The sequence below is a fragment of the Equus caballus genome, unplaced genomic scaffold (genome assembly GCF_041296265.1).
Source record: "Equus caballus isolate H_3958 breed thoroughbred unplaced genomic scaffold, TB-T2T haplotype2-0000437, whole genome shotgun sequence".
In the NCBI taxonomy this organism is placed as follows: Eukaryota; Metazoa; Chordata; class Mammalia; order Perissodactyla; family Equidae; genus Equus; species Equus caballus.
The window spans coordinates 1,229,874-1,244,052 of record NW_027222394.1 but is presented as its reverse complement, the minus strand read 5'-3'; the positions used below and the strand labels follow the sequence as shown (position 1 = coordinate 1,244,052).

Below are 14,179 nucleotides of genomic sequence, written 5' to 3'. Positions count from 1 at the left end.
TGCCGGGAGCAGTGTGCCAGGGAGAGGGCACTGCTGGTGCAGAGACATGCAGGCCTAAGTGAGTTTGCCAGAGGAGGTTGGAAAGGCTGGCAGTGTGGCTGCAGAGAGCCTGGAGGAGAGCGGAGGGAGGAGGGCAGGCCAGACCCAGGGCCTGGGAGGCAGCGCGAGGGATCTGCTCCTCCTGGACTCCATTGCTCCCAACCCTGCACCTCTCAACTACAAATACTGACGATCTCGCCATCTCTGTGGGCCAGGGACGCCAGCACCGCTGAGCTGGAGTCTCTGCCTCCTGGCGTCTTGCAGGTTGGGGCTGTGGCCTCAACTGAGGCTGTGCTAGGGTGAGATTTGCTATGGAGATCACTCCCGTGGGCGTGGTCATGATCAGCTTCACTGAGAGCTGAGCTCCTTTCTCCCTGTTGGCCAGGGCATGCCCCTGGTTCATCCCTATGTGGCCTCTACATAGGGGAGCTCAGGACATCCATGCATGGTCCCCAGGTCCATGGGTAAGAGAGACTGAGAGAGAGAGAGAAACAAAGGGAGAGAGAGAAGGAGGGAACACAAGAGCGGGAGGAAGTGGGAAGGACAGCCTGGGGAATGAGATCTGGAGGGCTGATCTATCGCTTGTGCTGTGCTCTGTCGGTCAGAGGCCAGTCCCTGCCCACTGAGCGGCTCCACAGGGGTGTGTCGGACAGGCAGTGACATGCATGCCTGCCAGGGCCGCACTGACCGTGAGTGGAGTGTCCCGCGGTGAAAGGCTCGCTTCCTCCCTGGGCTCGTCCTGGGCTGAGCTCCGATCCTCCTCCCTGGGAGTGTTACTCATCGGGACCAGCTCTGCTCTCCAGGTTTTCCTGGACTCCATCTCCTCAGAGGGAGGTGTACACAGAGGGGGACTGAGGGCAGAGAAAGCAGGGTCCCCCTCCCCACTCCCAGGTCCTTCTCTTCCTGTCCCAGGAGGGCTGAGGCCTCAGGAGCCTCTCCTCCCTGCTCCCCACCTTCTCTACCTTCAGAGCCCCTCGGCTCACCCTCTGAAGAAGACCAGGGAGAAGTTTCCAGGTGGGAAGGCCTCTCTGCATGCGAGCCCCAGAGAGGACAGGGACCCCACAGGGCTGGGCTTTGCCCCTCAGTCAGCTGGGACCCTCTGGGAGGCAGCAAGGCCTGGGGCCAAGGCCTGGGCTGGTGGCAGGTCTCTAACCCTCCCCACAATGCGCACCTGCCTGGTCTCTCCTGAGTGTGTACAGGCCTGCACGTGCGCAAAACCGTCCAGACCCCCAGGGATGCGTGGAGCCCATCAAGTCCTTGTGTCTGTCTCACTGCCTGGTTCTCCCTCTCCACTTTCTGGCTAGTTTGTGGCTCTGTTCTGGATCCAACCTCAGGCAGCTACAAAGTTGATCTTCCATGGCAGCTTGCCGCTGAGATGGCTACAGTTTCCAGAAATGCTCAGGGGCTGGGGATTCCCCACCCGTGCAGAAACCAAGTAGGCAACTTCTGACAGGGAAGCAGCCGCCTTCAGGCCTGCCATTGTCACAGGGCCCTGACACTGAGGGTGTGGGGTCGGGAGCTGCCCTGGGTGAAAACACCACAGACTCTCATTGGTCTCCCTCAGCCTCAGATGCTCCTCAGTGGGCTGTGTGCCTTCGGTCTCTTGGCAGAGTGCTGACCTGGTGGTTTTCTGCCAGCTTCTCCAGGATGGTCATTGCTGTGCGGGAGGCGGATTTGCTGAATTCCTCGCTCCACCATTCCGTTTGTCCTGCCAGCCCACCCTGAGGACGTTTGGAAGGCACATCCTTCCAGCAATCTGAGCACCCAAGATGGAGACTCCGGGGCCTGGAGGATTTTGAGAAGAGCTGGTGGGAAGGCAGTACTGCAAAGCTTTTTGCTTCCGGAAAGCTCTCTGGGGTCCTCAGCATTTTCCTGTTTTGCATCAAAATCCTGAGATCTTGAAAATGCCAGCAAGGTTACAACGTGGGCCCCAAAAACCACTGTATCTGGGCATCCAACACCAATCAAATATTCGGAATTGCTTGTCACTTGAGATGAGTGGAAAGGAATCGGGCAGGTGGGGTGGAGGGGTGGTCTTGGACCCCACTTTGTGTTGGAAGGACAAATGCCATGCAGATGAGTCTTTCTCTGGGCAGAAGGGCGGGACCTTTGTGGAGAGCCCAGCCGCAGACACTGCTGTGGTCGCACTCCTGTTCCCTCAGCCCACCTGAGTGCCCCTGCAGCTGGGAGCCAGTGCCCAGGAGACTGATAGCGGCCCCCTGCAGTGCCTGCATCCCTCCTCCCTGCCTGAGGGCTCTCCTGCCCCATGGGCCCTTCCTCTCCTGCAAGGCTGTGCGGCCTTTTGCAGGAATGCCCTGGGGTGTTCCCTCCACCTGAGGGGACCGAGCCAGTCCAGGCAGGACCTGGTCTCCTGCTGGGACAGAGTGATGCTCACCACAGTGGTGCTGGTTCTTCAGGCCCCGCTAAGGCTTTAATCCTCCAGGCTCATTCCCCGCGTCCTCCTTCAGGCTTCCTGGGAAGACCTGCAAACAATTTCCCCTCCATCCTCCTCTGCATGGGTACCAAACTCTGCTGAGACGCCACACTGGCCGTGTCTCTGGACAGGCTGTACAGCCTGCTGGACTTGAGCTTCCTCGCCTGGAAGATGCTGACAAATGGCCTCCCTCAGGGAGTCATCGGGGGGACCCAGTGTGTGACGATGCAAACCACTGCAAAGAAAGACGCCAAGTGATCCTAAGTGAAAGTGCCAGCCTTGCAAAAGAAGCAGGAGCTCATGAGACCCAGGGGGGAATGCGGGCAGCCTGTCCCAATGGCAGGGACAGTCCCGGATGGATGAGGGTGGCCTCGCAGGGCAGGCCCCCGAGCAGCAGAGGAGCCATTGGATGAGGAGGGACCAGGACAGAGGCTTCCAAGGAGGAAGATTGAAGTGCTAGGAGGTGAAAGAGGCCTTAGGAAAAGTGTGAGCCCTAGAAGATGTTTCCTCAAATGCCATTGTTGGTCAGAAAAATGGTGTCACCAAGCCCCAATCCATTGAATTTCTTCTTTGTTGGTTTTAGGAATCAGTGCACACTTGTAATCAGAGCCCATGTTTTGTTCAACATAGGGCATATTTCTTTGTCCTAACTTTTCCTTCTTTTCTTGTTCTAGCAGAGGAGCCGTGCACGTGTTCTCTCCATTCTTTCCTGTGCATGACTGGCCTCTCTGTTCAGAAGCGGATTGCTGGTGCTCATCACTCCCCCTCACCCGAGAGATGGCCGTGTTCCATGTCACACAGCAGATGTGAACCGCGGGGACAAGGGTCACGCCGGATCACACTCACTGGTGAGGTCACATTGCTGGGTGCACAGCAGGGACCAGAGGATTTGGGCTGAATGAGTGAAAAGTATGAGAGTAGAAATGAATGAATGACTGAGTGAGTGAGTGAAGGAAGGAAGGAGGGAATGAAAGCCTCAGTGAATGAGTGAGGGAGTGCCTAAAGCCACAGCAGCTGGGATCCACCGAGGAGGAGACTTGATTTCTGGTGGGCTCCGGTGTCACAGGGCAGGCCCTGGACAGCGGCATGGAACGTGTCCAGCTGTCCTTCCGGCTCTGAGCCCCTGTCACCTGCAACACAGAGTTGCCTGGATCTTCTTCAGCTCCACCTCAAGGAATGCTGGCTATTCCTGGGGACAGGGCAGCAGGAGGGAAGCCGAGGAGGGACTCCCTGGACCCTGCACCCAGGAGGACCACTGTGACAGCCTGGCAGGTGGTTCCCAATGCGCTCCGGACACCAGGCAAGAGATCCACAAGTCCTTCCTCAGCGGAGTCTCCCAAGAGCCCGTCACGAGGCCCAGTCATTTCCTCATTGCACAGAAGGGGAAGCTGAGGCTCAGGGCCTCCCCTGCAGTCGCCAGCTAGAGAAAGGCTGAGCATCGCCCAGGACCCCTGTCTCTCCGGCCCGGGGTCATTCTGCCCAGTGTCCCACATTGCAACCTCCTGGAGCTCAGGGCTCCTGTCTCTCCTGGGGCCTGCCCCATTCCGGCCTCCAGCCCTCACTGAACTCGAGGCCCAGGGCCATCCCGTTTGCCTGGGGCTGGGGTGGTGACCAGGTTGGCCAGCCACAGACACTGTGGGCTCTCCGAGGACCAGGACCAGCCTATCCCCCCACAGGATGAGGTCTCTCTGGGCACCAGCACCAAAGATTGTCAGGACTTTAGGGAAAAGAGGTCGTTCCTGGTCAGGGGGGCCCATGGGCTCTACCAGGCACTGGCTTCCAGTCCTGGCTCTGCTCCTCTGTTGGGCACAGAGGGACCCAGTCTCTTTAAGCCTCGCTTTCCTCATCAGTGAATTGAAGACCAGAATCCCTCGTGCCCCACTGGGCTGCCAGGAGGATTCGGAGAGACAGCTCATGTGGCGAACAGAGGTGTGGTCTGAGCTCATGCCCAGGAGCCAATCCTGCTGACGTCACCCCCAGGAGAGCCCCTGGGGCCCTTGGCCTCTGCCCACTCTGTTCTCCCACCAGGCATGCCCGACTCGCTCTGACTCCTTTGTTCCTCTGGAATAACTTTCTCCACCCCATCCGGTGCCATGACGGTCTGCCAGTCCGGGTGGGATCCAGGCCCCCGGCCCAGTTCTCCTCCTGGGATTCCTCATCATGGGAGCTAGTAGCTGTGGAGCTCTTCGAAGGAGCAGCCACTCCAAGTGCAGCCTCCGTGAACTTGTCTCACACCACCACGGCAGGTCGGCTGCCAGCCCAGTGCACAGGGGAGGAAAGCGAGGCTCGAATGGCAGCCCCTTGCCAAGGTGCCCAGGGCTCTCTCCCTCATCCCTACTAAGCAGAGCCCCTCCCTCCCAGAAGCAGAGTCTGCTGGCTGTGTGGACCAGGGGCTGGCACAGAGCCTGAGGCAAGGGTCACTGCTAGAGGACCCTAGCTCTGCTTTGTGCTCAATGACCTTCTCTAAAGCCCCCAGCCCCAGGCTTAGAGCTCTGGCACCTTCCACGAGGCCTCCGCCATACCTTGTCAAAGTCCCTTCTGCTCACACGAGGTCCAGCAGGTCCTGCGCATGCAGCTGAGAACGACCCCTGGACGGAGCACGTTCGAGGTGGTCCCCGTGACTCTGTGCACTGCCCTAGATGTGCTTTCCTGCCTGGAGGATGGGGTTTGGAGGGAGAGAGAGCAGGCAGGATTGTGCGGGCCCTCCTCATCCTCTGTCCTGGTCAGCAGGTCAGGCTGCTCAGCTCAGGAGAGTTAGAGGCCGGGAGGGGCATTGGGAGGCCAAAGTGGGCTAGGGAGGTGGAGGGTGGGACCAGGGATGAGGCCAGGGATGAGGCCAGCAGCAGGACCAGGAGGGCAGGAGGGGAGCCCTCTAGCTGGGCAGATCACCCCTGGTGCCTTCCTCACCTGCATCCTAGCAGCCAGTCCTTGTCCATCCCTCCCTGAGTTCTCTGCCCCAGGCTCTCTGCATCCCCACTTTCCCAAAACAGGCTCACAGCAGAGAAGGAGACCTCGAAGGTCAGAGAGTGACCGACAGCGGAACACCGTGTTGACATCATGCACCAGAATCTCCCCCTCTGGGGATATGTCCTCCAGGATCAGAGATTGAGGTAGGCTGATGTTCCCATCAGCGTGAGGAGGGGAGAGGAAAGTCAGAAACGGGGCACGTTCCACATCGGGGCCATTTGGAAATTCGGATGCCGGGATATCCAAGAGGAAGAGTGTTGTCTGACCAGGGTCCACCCGTGAAGAAATCAGATCCAGAGGAGCACACGCCCTGCAGGCCTCCGCACTCAGCACCCACAGGATGCACGCACTCTGACGCACACACCGGCATATCCATGTGCACACACGCAGCACAGGTGTGAATATGCATCACCCCACACACATGCACCCCCGCGCACGGGCACACGGGCACACGCACACACACACACACGCCCGCGTGCACACACACGTGGACACCAAGGGAAAGGACTGGAAAGGTGAAGACCACCTGTGAAGGGCACTCCTGAGTTGCCACTTCCTTAATTCTTCAGTCTCTTAAAATTCATTCTTTTACTACAATAAACGTTCATTGTCTTGGAATAGAAATCTTCAAAAATAGAAACTAAAGAATGTACTTTATTCCAAAGATGGATCATCAATGGATTTCATTGAAGCTGTGATATTCACCTTTTTAGAATTAGGAAAGGAAGACACGCACATTCTACAGAACTTTCGACATCCCGCCAGGAGCAGATAAGACTGGAAAGTCGCGAGCCCCGTGAACAGTGTGGTGCATATCTCCCTGGCGCGGTTGCTCTCATTCTGTCTCCTTCTGTCTGTCTCTCTCTCACACGCACATTCATTTTCATAGATGTCTGTCTCCCTGTTGATGTCACATATCCGTGTTCTGACGGATGGGCCGCATGGGTCCCATTGCCTCTCCATGAACCTGAGTTGTGTTCCCAGCTCCCAGCCATTGCAACCAGTGCTGTCATGACTACTCTTGAAAAGATATCTTGGGAACCTTGGGCAAGACCTCCTGTGGGCCACACTCCTGGCATTGGCACTGCCAGCAAAGGTGGGGTCCTGGGGAACTTGGAAGGGTCCTGCAGGCTATTCTCCCAGAGAGCAGTGCCCTTTCCCCCTGCTCTCTAGGGATCTGCGGGGGCCTCTGCTTCCCCAAATTCTCACCAGGGCTGGTCGCAACCAGACCAGAAACCTGGCAGTCTGCTGGTGACCAATGCCGTCTCCATGGTGTTTACGTTTGCACGTGTCCTCTAGGGGAGGTCGAGCATCTCTGACATATGCCGTCCCTATGTCCCTATGTATCGCCTCTCGGGGGAATTGCATGTGTTTACTCTCTGTCCCTTGAAAACAACGACTTTCGGGAGTTCTTTGGTCCAGAGGGAGGTTGCACCTTTCTCTCACCTTGGTTTAGGAGGAATGCTTTCGAGGTTCTGGTTTGTCTTTCCAGCTGTCTCCCTTTTTCTTGTTTGTGTTTTGGCCACAGGAAGAACCAGGCACTTCCTGTGTGGCTTGTGGCTCTGGTGTCCCCCTTAGAAGAGCGGTCTGTAGCCTGACATAATGCACATGTTTACTAAAAGGGCTTCATTTGAAGCATCTAATCCATAAACCATTGGGACTTTCCTATCAGCTGGGAAAAATGCTATTCAAGTAGAAAGAGAAATGAAAAATCGATCAGTGCTTCTGAAAATATGGAAGCAGACTAGGATGGCCACCTATTGCATGACACCGCTTATCGGATACATCCAGAAAAGATTGACCAAAACCTGCCAGAACACAGAATAGGCATTGTCAGGGAGCGAAGGAGGAATGAGGCATGAGCGCTTTGGGAAAAGGCTTCCCTTGTGGTGAAGGGAATGTCCAGCAAGCGGACAGTGGTGATGGAGGCCGAGCATTGGGACTGTACTTAACGCTCGGGAATTGTACACTTGAAAAGGAGAAAATGCAGAGTTCTCAAAATATAAATAAATTTATTTTACAATTTACATAAAGACCAAAAAAAGACAAGAAAACGAGCAACATAAACGGCTACACGGACATACAGGGGAAGCAGGGAGAGGAAGGGAGGTCGTGGTGAGGGAGCAGGTGGAAGGGATGGGTCAGGAGCTGGGGATGAAGGGGGTTGGAGAGTGAGCTCTCCTGGGGATAATGCTGGGGCCTGAGCGGGCTCCAGGGCTCCAGGAGGCTCTGGAGCAGGGGATGGCTCTCCCTGCTCCCTGGCGACCACTTCAGCCTGCCCCGGGGCACTGGCAGGAGCCAGAGCAGGGGATGGCTCTCCCTGCTCCCTGGCGACCACTTCAGCCTGCCCCGGGGCACTGGCAGGAGCCGGAGCAGGGGATGGCTCTCCCTGCTCCCTGGCGACCACTTCAGCCTGACCCGGGGCACTGGCAGGAGCCGGAGCAGGGGATGGCTCTCCCTGCTCCGCTGGTTCCATGAGAGTCGGCTGCATGGCTCCTGCCTGAGCCTGAGGGGGGGCTGGCTCTCCCTGCTCCCGTCCTGGGGCGCCGCTTGTCTCCTGCCCTTGTGCAGGAGCTGCTGGAGGTGATTGTGCTCCCCGCACACGGGCTGGGGCCTGTGCTGGCTCTGATCCTTGTGCAACAGTCCCTGAGGACGGCAGCCTTTTCCCCACGCCTGCCGCTACGCTGTTCCTGCCCAGCTTCTCCTCCCTCGGGGAGCTGGACTCCGTGTCCCGAGTGGACCTCTGCAAAGACAGTGACCAACAGTCAGCCCAGAAGCATCAGAGCCCTGCTCAGCTGCCCCTGCTCTTTCTTCTGCCCTCTGCGCCTAATGCTCCCACATCAGGCACACCCTGTGTCTGCGCAGAATTCTCCCCGGGATGAAACAGATAGACCTCAGGGGCTCGGGAGAAACCTCGGGCAGACGGTGCTGCCCGGCACTCCACGCCCCACCCGATCAGCCATGAGCTGGGGTGGGAATGGGCCCGGCCCACCAGGCTTCTAACCCCTCATCAGCCTGCTCCTCCTCGCGGTGGTCCACTCACACAAACCACCCTTCCACACACACACACACACACACACACATGCACACACACACTAACACACACACACACACACACACACACACACACACACACACCCAGGGAGGGGAGGTAGGGCTGTCCAAGTGGGACCACAGTGGTGGCCTGGCCTGGATTGGCCCACCCCGGGCGTCCCTGTGTTACCTCTGTGTCCCTCCGCACGAACGTCCAGAGACGTCTCAAGCGGGACAGGAGCCCGCCTTTGCGTCCAGGGCGCTCCTTGCGGGCTCTGCTGAGGCTGCGACCCTGGCAGATAGGCAGACAGCAGAGAAACATGCTGCTCCTTCTAGACGAGTGCTAGACGAGTGAGCTGTTGGGGGCTGTCTCTAGGAGCTGGGTGCCTAGAGACCAGGGTTCCAACTTCTCTTGGGCCCAGTGAGGTCGCTGCCTGGGGTCCCCTTCCCTAGGCTTCCTGCTCACACGAGACCTCCCTAAGGACCCCCTGGGCCGCTGACGGCTCACCCTCCATCCCAACACCACAGCCATCCACACTTGCACCAACACAGCCCATCCCACCGCCCCCGAGGAGGCCTGGCTCGAGTCAGAAGCCAGCGTTGGGGACGCAGAGCTGGTCAGACCTGGCTCCTCCTTCTTGCCAGTGATGTCCCCCTGGACAGCCATGTGCCTCTCAGGGCCTCCCCATGCCCCCATGTGTGCAGTGCGGGTCGTTCTAGTACCTACTTGCTAAGGGTGTCTTCAGGTGTCTAGACCTATCAACCCCTCTAGCGCCTGTCAACCCATGGGCCGCTACCCCGTGGAGCTCCTGCCCAGACTTAGCATGGGAAGGGTTCCCCAAAGGGCTGGGCGGGACAGACAAGACAACTCCAACAGACCTGGGGCTGCTCTGGCATCTGGGAAAGGCACTGCCCCTCCTGCCTGTTTCCCAGTGTCCCCAGGGAGCGTTGTCATGAAATGCTGTTCAGACATCATCTCCCTCTGGCTCACAACCTTCCGGGGCCTCCTGTTAGGTTCAGACTCAGGTCCAACGGCCTCCTGTCCGCCTCTGTGCGTGGGAGACCCCAGAATGGCTCCCAGTGTTCCCACCCCCTAGCCACACATCTTATGTGATCCGGCCTCCTCGCGGGGAAGGAACTGGGTTCCAACCAGTAGAATATGGCAAAGGGACTGGATGTCCCTTCCAAGACGGAGTTCAGGACATGTCTGTGGCTTCTGCCTGCTGCCCTCTCTCCTGTGTTCATTCTCTCTCCATCTCTCTCTCTCTCTCTCTCTCTCTCTCTCTGTCTCTCTCTGTCTCTCTCTGCATCTCTCTGGGCCTCTGTGTCTCTCTGTGGGGCTGTGTCATTTTCTGTCTCTCTCAGTCTCTCCCGGTCTCTGTTTCTCTGTCTCTTTCTCTCTCCATTTCCGTCTCTTCTTCTTTGTCTCTCTGTCTCTCCTCTCTGGCTTTCTGTCTGTGTCTCTCTCGGTGTTTCTCTCTGTCTCTCTGATCCGTTGTTCAGGAGAAGCAAGACGAGATATTAGGAGCTGCGCTTGGAGGCCCTCGTGCAAAGAGCTAGCAGAGGGTCCCGGCTCCCAGACGGAAAAGACTCCCAAATCCATCCAAATGGCGTCCTGCCAATAGTCGGGCAGTGGTGTCCGAGACAGCCCCCGCCCCTCTAGCCTCCGTTGAGCCTGCAGCCTCAGCCTCCCGGGAGACCTGGAGGCAGAGGTTCCTAGCTGAGCTGAGCCTGGATCCTGGGAGAGAAACGAGGAGGTGGTGCCTGTTTGTTCTTACGAGTACTAAGTTAGGGTCGTGCTCACACCCAGCCTAGACAGCTAGGAGCTCCTTCCAGGCCTGAGTCTGGCCCTGCCCTCCTCCCCTCCAGCCTCCTCTCCTCCCCAGCTCTCTGCAGCCACTCTGGCTCCTTTCTCACCTCCTCTCAGCCAGATTCCCTTGCGCCTCCGAGTGTCTGGCCCTCGGAGCTTCCCTTGGCACACTGCTACCGGCTGTGTGCAGGGCTGGCTCCTCGTGTCCTTCTGCTCGTGGCACCAATGTCCGCTCAGAGGACTTTCGACCCACCTCAGGGCTGCAGGCCCTCCCTCCAGCACCCTGCTTCCTTGCCCTCTAGCACCTGCGCGTCTTTTCCACATGGGTTTGCTTCCCTCACTTGGTCCCTTCCCCCTGCAGGCGGTGAGGTCCTGGAGGACACGGGCCGCGTGAGGGCTTTCAGAACCGCCCCCAGGCTCACACCGCGCCTTCCCAGAGTGAGCGCAGGGCCCACAGCAGCTGAAAGAAGGGGGTGACCTCAGAGCCCCCTTCCGCCTCCGAGCACCTCCCATCGTGGCCATGGGCGCCAATCCTGAAAGGTACCTGTTGCTTTGGCCAGGGGAACCCCCAGAAGGACCGCTGAGTGTGCCTTCCCTCTTCCAGTTACTCCTCTGAGCATGAGCACGAGTGGCCACCAAGCCCCTGGTGGTCAGGCCCAGCATTGCAGCAACAGGCGGGAAAGCAGGCCACGAAACACACACCTTGGTTCGGGGCCTGGAGGCAGCGGTTCCAGCAGGGCCCAGGGCGCAAAGGAGAAGGCCGTGCAGGCTCCGGGGGTGATGTGAGGGACCTGCGAAGCCTCTCTTGCTCCCTCTCTCCCTGCACTGGCCCCGGCGTGTGCACTTTCCCCACGAGGCCTCCTCACTGCAGCCAGGGCACTGACTCCACTCCACGTCCAAATGAGGACCCCGAGGCTCCAACAAGGATGGCCTCGGTCCTGCTCTCCAGAGGAGGGGTCCTGTGCTCTGCCACGTTCTGCAGTAGCCAGGTGCCCAGCCCACCTACAGCTCAGGCTGCCCTCTGCCCAGAAAGGCCTCGAGGGACTAGAAGGCCCAGTCCAAGGCCTCGGAGCACGGTGGGTCATGGATGGACAACTGAGAGCGATAGACTCTTCTACAAGCTTGTGGGGTCCTTGGAGTCACTCCTCTAGGCTCCTCAATTGACGGAGGAGTAACCTCAGGCCTTCCATCCACTAGCCCCTTCCACACTGGGGGCGGGGACATCCTCCATCCAGGTGCCCAGAGTGGTGGACACAGGACCCCAGACCTTGTCAGGCATCTCTCCTCCTCATGCTGCAGACCTGGGCATGTTGCTAGGGGACTGGAAACCCCTGGGCCGAGGCAGAGCCACCTCCAACCTCTTTCTTCTTTCCAGCTGTCACCTCCCCAGTGTGCACTCCCCTCCTGACCCCCACCCTGGGCAGGCAGAGTGTGTGTGAGTGTGAGAGTGAGTGTGCGCCCAGGTGCGGATGCCCAAAGGAAAGGGCCCCCAATGGGAGGGCGTGGACAGAGATCCCCCAGGATCTTAGGGGCTCTCCTTCCCAAGGCCAATCTCCTGGGACGCTAGAGCTGGCCCAGGGGCCTGGAAGCCTCGCTTCTCCTCCGGACTCTGCCCACCTCGTGGGCCCAGGGCCGGTCCCTGTTTCCCCTGGCCTCAGCTTCCCAACTGTCCCGTGAGGGTTGCGCAGGAACCGCATCAGCCCTGCTCGGCATGGACACAGCCCTGGCCTCCTGCCCCCCTGGGTGTGGCGGGGCTCCCAGTCCTCTCTCCCTCGGGGCAGCCGGGCCTCCTGTCCCCGGCCAGGCACACAGAGCAGCCCTGCCGGCAGCACACGTGGGGGTCCCCGCCCCCAGCACGCCTGTGGACCACAAGAGGCTCCTGACACGGCTGCTTTCGATCAGTGCTTCTGAAAATATTGCATGATTCCACTGATAGGAGCCATCCAGAAAAGATTGACCAAAACCTGCCAGAACACAGAATAGGCATTGTCAGGGAGCGAAGGAGGAATGAGGCATGAGCGCTTTGGGAAAAGGCTTCCCTTGTGGTGAAGGGAATGTCCAGCAAGCGGACAGTGGTGATGGAGGCCGAGCATTGGGACTGTACTTAACGCTCGGGAATTGTACACTTGAAAAGGAGAAAATGCAGAGTTCTTAAAATATAAATAAATTTATTTTACAATTTACATAAAGACCAAAGAAAGACAAGAAAACGAGCAACATAAACGGCTACACAGACATACAGGGGAAGCAGGGAGAGGAAGGGAGGTCGTGGTGAGGGAGCAGGTGGAAGGGATGGGTCAGGAGCTGGGGATGAAGGGGGTTGGAGAGTGAGCTCTCCCGGGGACAATGCTGGGGCCTGAGCGGCTCCAGGGCTCCAGGAGGCTCTGGAGCAGGGGATGGCTCTCCCTGCTCCCTGGCGACCACTTCAGCCTGCCCCGGGGCACTGGCAGGAGCCGGAGCAGGGGATGGCTCTCCCTGCTCCCTGGCGACCACTTCAGCCTGACCCGGGGCACTGGCAGGAGCCGGAGCAGGGGATGGCTCTCCCTGCTCCGCTGGTTCCATGAGAGTCGGCTGCATGGCTCCTGCCTGAGCCTGAGGGGGGGCTGGCTCTCCCTGCTCCCGTCCTGGGGCGCCGCTTGTCTCCTGCCCTTGTGCAGGAGCTGCTGGAGGTGATTGTGCTCCCCGCACACGGGCTGGGGCCTGTGCTGGCTCTGATCCTTGTGCAACAGTCCCTGAGGACGGCAGCCTTTTCCCCACGCCTGCCGCTACGCTGTTCCTGCCCAGCTTCTCCTCCCTCGGGGAGCTGGACTCCGTGTCCCGAGTGGACCTCTGCAAAGACAGTGACCAACAGTCAGCCCAGAAGCATCAGAGCCCTGCTCAGCTGCCCCTGCTCTTTCTTCTGCCCTCTGCGCCTAATGCTCCCACATCAGGCACACCCTGTGTCTGCGCAGAATTCTCCCCGGGATGAAACAGATAGACCTCAGGGGCTCGGGAGAAACCTCGGGCAGACGGTGCTGCCCGGCACTCCACGCCCCACCCGATCAGCCATGAGCTGGGGTGGGAATGGGCCCGGCCCACCAGGCTTCTAACCCCTCATCAGCCTGCTCCTCCTCGCGGTGGTCCACTCACACAAACCACCCTTCCACACACACACACACACACACACACATGCACACACACACTAACACACACACACACACACACACACACACACACACACACACCCAGGGAGGGGAGGTAGGGCTGTCCAAGTGGGACCACAGTGGTGGCCTGGCCTGGATTGGCCCACCCCGGGCGTCCCTGTGTTACCTCTGTGTCCCTCCGCACGAACGTCCAGAGACGTCTCAAGCGGGACAGGAGCCCGCCTTTGCGTCCAGGGCGCTCCTTGCGGGCTCTGCTGAGGCTGCGACCCTGGCAGATAGGCAGACAGCAGAGAAACATGCTGCTCCTTCTAGACGAGTGCTAGACGAGTGAGCTGTTGGGGGCTGTCTCTAGGAGCTGGGTGCCTAGAGACCAGGGTTCCAACTTCTCTTGGGCCCAGTGAGGTCGCTGCCTGGGGTCCCCTTCCCTAGGCTTCCTGCTCACACGAGACCTCCCTAAGGACCCCCTGGGCCGCTGACGGCTCACCCTCCATCCCAACACCACAGCCATCCACACTTGCACCAACACAGCCCATCCCACCGCCCCCGAGGAGGCCTGGCTCGAGTCAGAAGCCAGCGTTGGGGACGCAGAGCTGGTCAGACCTGGCTCCTCCTTCTTGCCAGTGATGTCCCCCTGGACAGCCATGTGCCTCTCAGGGCCTCCCCATGCCCCCATGTGTGCAGTGCGGGTCGTTCTAGTACCTACTTGCTAAGGGTGTCTTCAGGTGTCTAGACCTATCAACCCCTCTAGCGCCT

General features: G+C 59.2%; 1 protein-coding gene and 2 long non-coding RNA genes across 5 annotated transcripts in view; 1 reads left to right on the top strand and 2 right to left on the bottom strand.

Moving 5' to 3' along the window:
* Positions 1–5,068: 5,068 nt before the first annotated feature.
* Positions 5,069–14,179, top strand: part of LOC138922977 (olfactory receptor 2AE1-like) — a 37,135-nt gene continuing 28,024 nt past the window's right edge. Inside the window, exons 1-2 of one of the 3 annotated variants that reach the window (XM_070259474.1) lie at positions 5,069–5,203; positions 5,464–5,583. The gene's annotated coding sequence lies outside the window, so the exon portion shown is untranslated. The other 2 variants (XR_011436099.1, XR_011436098.1) reach the window with 2 other exon arrangements.
* Positions 7,433–8,911, bottom strand: LOC138922983 (uncharacterized). The gene is made up of 2 exons (XR_011436105.1): positions 8,664–8,911; positions 7,433–8,183 (listed from the first exon to the last, which is right to left on the bottom strand). It is a non-coding gene; the product is annotated as an uncharacterized lncRNA (long non-coding RNA).
* Positions 12,432–13,840, bottom strand: LOC138922982 (uncharacterized). The gene is made up of 2 exons (XR_011436104.1): positions 13,593–13,840; positions 12,432–13,112 (listed from the first exon to the last, which is right to left on the bottom strand). It is a non-coding gene; the product is annotated as an uncharacterized lncRNA (long non-coding RNA).